The sequence below is a fragment of the Lepisosteus platostomus genome, chromosome 9 (genome assembly GCF_059453375.1).
Source record: "Lepisosteus platostomus isolate fLepPlt1 chromosome 9, fLepPlt1.hap1, whole genome shotgun sequence".
NCBI lineage: Eukaryota > Metazoa > Chordata > Actinopteri > Semionotiformes > Lepisosteidae > Lepisosteus > Lepisosteus platostomus.
The window spans coordinates 182,396-190,504 of record NC_142619.1 but is presented as its reverse complement, the minus strand read 5'-3'; the positions used below and the strand labels follow the sequence as shown (position 1 = coordinate 190,504).

Genomic DNA, 8,109 nt, shown 5'->3' with positions numbered 1-8,109 from the left:
GGGTTGATTGTGTTGTGGAAAAATGGGCTGTGGTCTGAGTTTGTGTCTTTGGGGGTGAGGTGTCCCCTGCAGCGCGAACAAACATGCAGACTCCACACAGACAGCACCCCTGGAATCAAACCCAGGGCCCCGGTGCTATGAGGCAGCGATGCTAACCACTGTGCCGCAGTGTTGCCCCCTTTGAAAATGTCTGACTTCCGTTTAATTTGAGGTCACAAGCTTATAAATGGTCTCACAACGTTTGTCTCATCTCAGGTTTCTCTGACCAGTCCCAAGGACCTGTAGTCACTGACAGCTTCTGCAGTCTGACGGTTCATTTCAGTAGGCTGGAGGGATGGCGCAATTATCCTCAAATCAGTGAGTATTGTTTTGCTCTTGTAACATGAAACATCAAAGAGAAGTCAACAGACTATTCCGTGAAACTGTTCAGACTGGCCCGTGGTGATTTTCTGGGTTCTTAAGTAAGCTGACCGGGACTGTGTCATCGACGCACTTTGTGAGAAGTCAGTCTATGTGTTTGCTCTTGTGATCATTCGTGAACGAATGTAAGAGAGTGTAAGAGAGGGAGAAGATTCGGCCCTGGAGTGATCCAGTTTTCTATTTAACAACCTCAAACTGCAGGAGAGAAATGCTTCATTTCTAAGATGGAAATATAATCAGAAAGTATAACTAGCCATTTGTGTATATCATGTCAAAAAATGTTTTATATATAAAAATAATTTAGGAGAGACATTTGCTTAATAAGGCAGTAGAATAAATGTTGTGATGCTGGTGTGATGGTGCTCTCCAACAAACTGATACAAATGGACAGAGAGACAAAGTGAGAAAGAAAATGTATACATAACAGACATATATGCAGAATACAATACAGTGCTGTAAAGTACAGTACCCTAGAGTGAAGATGGAAATCATTCATTCTGGTGCAGAAGAAGTGAATCTGCTCTCAATGGTTTTCCTGTACAAATGGAACACGTTGTGAATTCTACATAATTCACAGGAAACAAAATAAACAACTCATTCACTCCCCTGCTGTCCGTGACCCAGAGCTCAGTAATCATTTCACTACTGAAGATCATGCAGTTTTTAATGCTTTTCATTTTAACATCCTACTTGTTAATATTTCCTCTTAGATGAGAATATTCTCTTCGGCGTGTCTTTACAACTCTTCTCTTATTGCTCCTCTTGTCAGTAACCCGGTGTGAAAGCTCTCTCTGTCGGAATCAATGTCTTACCTCTCCGTCTTGTGTTTCAGGTCTCCTCTGGCTGCTGACCCTGCCGTCAGGACAGAACACATCCCGCACTGACCACGCTGCTGGGTTTACTGTACGTGACAATAAAGGGCTTGAGCAACACATCTAATGTGATCTCTGCACGCTTCCCGAGGAGGGTCCAGCAACGTTCTATATAGTGCACATCATCATCGGGATGAAAAACAAAAATCCCCAGTGGGAGTCCAGTCTTTCCCTGCTACGCAAATTGCTTTTCGTTAGGTGAGGTCGCAAATTCTTATTGGAGAATGTTGTACAGTTTCTTAATGCAATAGGGCGAGTAAGACTGAAGTTCCCCCCGTGTTGGCCGATCAGTGGAACGAAACTGAAAAAAGCTCCTTGAAACTGTGATTCATACACTTATACACTGGCTCAGCATGGTGTTCACCTGCTGTCCTTGGGTGTCTGCTGAAATTTGATTTTTTTTCAGGAGCACTGTGACCCAGAGCTCAATAATCATTTCAGCTACTGAAGATCATTCAGTTTTTAATGCTTTTCATTTTAACATCCTACTTGTTAGTATTTCCTCTTCGGTGAGAATACTCTGGTACTTTTCTGGGTCTTAGTTGAGTGAGCTTTATTAGAATAATTGAACAATACTTTCACCTCCACATAACACTCATAGATTTTTCAAGGGTTAAATATGGGAGCTACGTTTCTTACATGTTTCCTTTTGTAAGTTGATTCACAAAGCTTTCACCGCCTCCACTCCAGTGAATCACTTTGTTTAGCAAGTGATCAGGTGGAACAGTTTAATTTCTTCCTGCAAATAATGCCTTTTCCTTTTTCATCCCATTCAAGTCTCCGTCCTAGTTAAAGTCACTGTGATGTAGAACGGCAGTGGTCCAGTTGAAAGGTTCAAGGTTTCACTGTGTTTTAGAGTGCAGATAAAGAAGATAATAGGAGAGGAAACTGGAAAAGCCGTGACTCTGTCATTCCATTCAATTCAATTTATTTTCATATAGCGCCTTTCACAACAAGGTTGCCCCAAGTCACTTAACAATGCAGGTAAATATACATTTTGTGAATACAGAACTGAAGACAATGGAGGAAAGGAACCAAAGACTCCTCAGTAAGGAGAATAAAATCCTCTAGGGGTCCAAGGTCAACTGGCTGCCCAACCCCTTTGGGCATGCTAACATTATATCATTAAAAAAAAAGAAAGAAATGAATGCGGGTATTAATCCATCCATCCATCACGTCGTCTGTATGTCAGTACCCCATGCAGGTCTCTGCAGACCAGCAGAATCCTCCTAAACGACAGCTGTATCCATGATGCCCCTCTTGGATCCATGGCACTGATGCAGCATTCAACTCACATGGTGCCCAGCCCATGACAGACAGTATTTCTCCTCTGCAGCATCCCTGCGAGGCAGGACAGGTGCCTGACCTCTGAGAGCCTTGTAAGTAAGTAGAAGGAGTTTGAAGTCCGCCCTGTACCTGAGAGGAAGCCAATGAAGAGAGAGAAGTATGGGGGTTATGTGGTCATTCTTTCTGCTCCAAGTAACAATTCTAGCTGCTGCATTCTGTAAGTATTCAAACTCTTTGCTGTGACAAATCTAACGTACTTTAGGCAGACAAAACGACCTTAAAAAGCCACATGATTTTTAAGTAGTCTGTCTGTGTGTAGTAACAGTGGTTCACATTATTTCAGAACGTATACTCCCGTCTCTGTAACTTTCCTCAGTCAGCTAGTGAACATTCTGTATTTACACCACGAATGCACTACTTTGTCTCGCGCGCGGTCACACTGGCCGTCCACAGGCACGGGCAGGAGCAGGGAACACGAGGCCGCTCTGTAGTGCCCCTGTGGCTCTCCAGCAGAGGGGAGCACTTTGCTCAACAGCCCTGAGCCGAAGGACCCAGTGATAAAGCTGAAAATCTGGCAAGTCCCCCAGTCTCCCTGGGGCGCTGAAGAGGATTTCATCTGATGCTGAGGTTCCTGTAACTCAACACAAAATTGAACACGGCGTGTTATGAGTTTGTGAAGAAGTGACAGCGGAACAATGTCAAACAGGAAGTTAACCTACAGGAAAGAATGAATTGAATCTCTGATATTCAAGCACGCAGTGTGACGTCCACTGTCTATTCAAATCTACTCTGCAAGTCTTACAATTCTTTTTCATACACCGTCTCCTGGTTATTGTTTTGTGAGTGCTTGAACTGTTTCTCAGTAGAAATAAGACCGATAACTCACTGCTTCAGGATGCACACTATCGTCGATGAAACCTGTGGTGTAAGCAAGCGAAAAGAGACAGATCCTTCTAAAACACAGAGGCCATCGGGAGGGCAGAAACACTCTGCAACAGGTAGGAGCTGTGGAGCCGTGATTCCCCCGAGCCAGAGCCCTCGTCCTCCCTCGACAGCGAACTGAGCTCCAGCGACTGGAGCAGCTACCTGCCGTCGTGGGACCTCCTGCAGATTGGGAACGGGTAAGGCAATTCGACACGAGCCCACTCCTCTTCCCACTGCTTACACCCCTATAACAAATAGTTTCAGGGTATTCAAGTACAGGATAAAAATTGTGTTCCCAATTGGCTGAGGATACAACTCTCTCTCTGAGAAAGCACACAGAGGTGGACAAAGCAATTAAATGCGTTTACAAGTCATTTCCTCTGTATCTGGTCTTTCTTTACATATCAGAAAAGTGAACTGGTGGCTGTTGGAAAGTGTCTGCTCCGTACGTAATAGACATGTAAAAGATGTGATTAAATATCTTGGTATTAAGGTTTTCAAAAAGGTGATTTTGTGATTTGATGTTCTCTACCTTAGTAAAATAAAAAAAAAACTTTATTCATGGTTGTTATTTGTCAAACACGGGCAGAAGGAGGCCTAAATGCTACAGGGTTTAGAGCATCTAATACCGATACCGACAGAGTATTATTTACAAAATTAAGCAAAGTAGGTGGTGTATGTTTCCCTAATTTAATCATTCAGGAACTAGCGGGTATAGACTTTTTACTTGAATGTCATTTGGATGCTGGAAACCCCCCTGAAACTTGCCAGCTTCCATGAAGAAGTTCTCCTCACGTGGTCTCTTATAGATAAACATACCTCCCATAGATACATCATCTAGAATACAGAGAAAAAATAAACCTGTGCTTTGAAAACTGGGTTTAAAATAGTATAAGCGGGGTCAACAAATTAACTGGTGTGGATGATGAAATGTAGAATCAAGCAGATTTTATGAATAGATATAATGTTTGTGATAAGTCTGATAACAATCCGTCATAACCAGAGCTACTCCTACAGAGGTATTGATGCTTTTAAGAAACTAACAGTATACCATCAGAAACTATGGAAGAATTTACAACCTTTATTAGACTACAAGGAAAACAATTTAGTTATACTTGTACTAATAAATACTTCAGATCCTTCTCGCAATCTCACAATATCTTGTCAAACTATTTTGGAGCACCTCTTTGGGGAAAGTGAGTGGAATCAAACATGACTATTGTCAAACAGATTTTGTATGAATAATAAGGTTAAGGCGTCAGTACAAAATTGTACATTGAATCGACCCGGTAAAGATACACAGTGTGCATAGATTTAAAAGTAATATAGATGATAATTGTCTTTCTCAAAGCAGCCCAGAAACCTTACGTTTGTTTTTGTTTTGTTCTGTTGTTAAAACACTCTGAACAGATCGGCAAAATGGTGTAAAGAAGGCTTCTAATTCTGACATTTCCTGTAGACAAATTGATGTTATTTTACTGCTCAATACTGCTGAACCGAATCTAAAATATAATGTATCATTGGCTTAATCATTATACTTGCTCGTTATTAGATGTATAAATAGCCTAAAGATGAGAAATAATCGAAAATTGAATAATTAGACCGTATGTCGTAGTAGCAGATTGTATTTCTCGCCTACTTGATGTGGTCGAGCAACACCACAATCGCCATACAATCCGTCCGTTCTCATGCTCTGACTTTCAGGTTGGGCAGTGGACTGGATTCCAGGGCAAACTCGTTCTTGTTTGATTATCCGTGTGAAATCTCGCCCAATATAACAGGTAAACTCATGCACTGAAATGATGCGCTTCCAAATTAAAGCGACACGCATTTGAATAATTCAAAATACACACGAGGGAACGTCTCCAAACCATGTCTAAGTATCACAACATGAAAGCTGTGCGTACCTTATCTTTATTTGACTGTATAATGTACTCCGGTGATCTGTAACGTAGTCTTGTGTGCATCGTAAAGGATCCGGACTTCCGGCTACGGAAAACCCGGAGTGGATCAGCCTTTCCACCGGACCCGGACTTCCGGCTACGGAAAACCCGGAGTGGATCAGCCTTTCCACCGGACCCGGACTTCCGGCTACGGAAAACCCGGAGTGGATCAGCCTTCCACCGGATCCGGACTTCCGGCTACGGAAAACCCGGAGTGGATCGGCCTTAAACTGGATCCGGACTGCCGGCTACGGAAAACCCGGAGTGGATCGGCCTTCCACTGGATCCGGACTGCCGGCTACGGAAAACCCGGAGTGGATCAGCCTTCCACTGGATCCGGACTGCCGGCTACGGAAAACCCGGAGTGGATCAGCCTTCCACTGGATCCGGATTGCCGGCTACGGAGAACCCGGAGTGGATCAGCCTTCCACTGGATCCGGACTGCCGGCTAAGGAGAACCCGGAGTGGATCGGCCATCCACTGGATCCGGACTGTGAGCAGCTTTTGTCCAATCGGCGCTGAGATTTCAGCAGGAGGCGGGAGACAGGCTCTTGCCCAGTCACACAGCTTCAGTCCCGGGACTTTTCCGAATTCCGGCGGGCGGTGACACTTCCGAGAAATGTCCACTGGGTGGCGACAGAGATACACGAGTCCACGGAGCTGAGTCTCAAAGCGCTATCGGAAAGACTTGAAATCGGAAAGAAATACATTTGTTACATTTTAATCCCATTGAAAAGGAAGATGAAAATATCGTTTGTATTTTAAAACATTATTATACTTGCGCAGCATAATTATTAAGGGAATGGTGTGAGAGGAGACCGTGTTTGAACAGTTTAAGACGGATGTAAAGACATTTTATTTCAGAATGTCTTTCTGAAATGTGTCTGTTTCTGTGTTGTAAGAACGTTGAAGCATGGACGGGCCTTATCTGCATTTACCTTGTTGAATCTTTTTTTCCATAAAATGTACATGTATTATTGCATGTACCCTGACAATACGACTGCTACGTTACGTTTTCTTGTAGTTTTTGGTCTCATAAAAATACAAAAGACGCGAGTCGATGACGTCAAAATGGTGTCGCCCACAGGGCTTATGGGTAATGTAGTCTCTGTAGTTCACTGGGCTGCCCTGCCCATGTGTTTCGCTGATTTCATTGAACATTAGAATGAATTATATTAATACAATTTCAGCGTATTTATCGTGTCTTGTATTTCTTTGTCTCTCTTATGTGTTCCCTTGTGTGTATGTTTTCTTGTATTTCACTTGTCTGCGGCGCTGGTTAATCGACCCGGCACATAAAGCAAACCCACTGTCCTCGTGTTTCTTAGCTCCCGTCTTGTTTGCAAACTTTTCTCCTGTGTTTATTTTACTTTGTCAATAAAACGTGGTTGCCGGGGAAACGGTGCTGCAGAAGTTGTTGCGAGCTGACCTCTAGGAGGTAAACAGTCGGCTTTTGTAATCTAATCAGCGAGCAAAGCAGAAACGTTCGTCTAAAAAGCGCTGGCTGGAGTATTTTGTGGACATTATGCAGAAGAAAAGGAAGAAACGGTGAGTCGCAGGCTGTCGGTAAATATCAGCGCTGGACACCAGCCTCACACCGCTGGGCTCACTGCACCATGAGCGAGTCCGTCGGCGCCTCCTCCTGCTGGGGTGTGTTACTGCAGGAGTGAGGAGTCTCCGGTCTCCGGTCGCGTCCTGATCTGCATGTGGAGGTGAAAGGCTGAGAGACGGCGCACATGCTCTGCACATGTTCTCATGTGTCTGGTTTCCTGGAGTGCTGTCTGTGTGGAGTTTGCATGCTCTGCACATGTTCTCATGTGTCTGGTTTCCTGGAGTGCTGTCTGTGTGGAGTTTGCATGCTCTGCTCATGTTCTCAAGGGTTTCCTGCCGCTTCTGCAGTCCAGTGTTGGTGAGTCTGTCGGGTTGATTGTGTTGTGGTGTGAGTGTGCCCTAAAGGGGGTTTTAATAGTATGGGGTTTGTGTGTTCACTTGTATGCAGACCACTGGAGAGACCGGTTGTTTTTTGCCAGGCAGACTAATGGCTGCATATTCAATTCCAGCTACTGATGTTGCCAAACCAGCAAGTGGGACAGTGTTTGAAAACCCTTTCAATGAAAGGTTTGTAGAACAGTGTTGCTATTGTTCTGTTTAATTCGAGGTCACCAAGCTTATAAATGGTCTCGCAACGTTTGTCTCTTTTCAGGTTTCTCCGACCCGGAGAGTGAACAAAGAAGTGATAAGGGCCCATAACACCTAAGCTCGGCACTCTCACACTCTTCAGCCACACGAGCTTCCTCCTGGTAAAATACTGGGCAAGCCCCTTTCTGACAGGGACAGTGGAAAACCCCCTGAGGGAGATGGGCTGAGGGGAGGAATAAAACCATCTGAGCCGGAACGGAGCGCGCTCCCGATTCCCACCAGACCCGGGAGACGACACAGGCAGCACAAGGGAAGCTGCGGAGCGCGAGTTCGCGGAGGCAAGGACCGATTGACGACCACGGGAGACAGTGGCATCGGAACAGAGGTACTGTACAGAGACTTTTAATACCTGAAGGCAAGGAGCGAGAAACCGGCCCGGCTAGCCGCTCCAAACTGAGGGGAATGGAATACAGTTCGCGGGAGGATTTCTAGTGGAACCTGAACGGAGTCTGGGGAAATGGGAC

The 8,109-nt window shown here is 44.7% G+C and overlaps 2 long non-coding RNA genes across 2 annotated transcripts; one reads left to right on the top strand and one right to left on the bottom strand.

The window, feature by feature from the left end:
- Window positions 1-224: 224 nt before the first annotated feature.
- Window positions 225-1,352, top strand: LOC148654200 (uncharacterized). The gene is made up of 2 exons (XR_015941428.1): window positions 225-357; window positions 1,253-1,352. It is a non-coding gene; the product is annotated as an uncharacterized LOC148654200 (long non-coding RNA).
- An 851-nt stretch (window positions 1,353-2,203) lies between these two features.
- LOC148654199 (uncharacterized) lies at window positions 2,204-5,495 on the bottom strand. Its single transcript, XR_015941427.1, has 2 exons — window positions 5,411-5,495; window positions 2,204-2,708 (listed from the first exon to the last, which is right to left on the bottom strand). It is a non-coding gene; the product is annotated as an uncharacterized LOC148654199 (long non-coding RNA).
- Window positions 5,496-8,109: the final 2,614 nt, after the last annotated feature.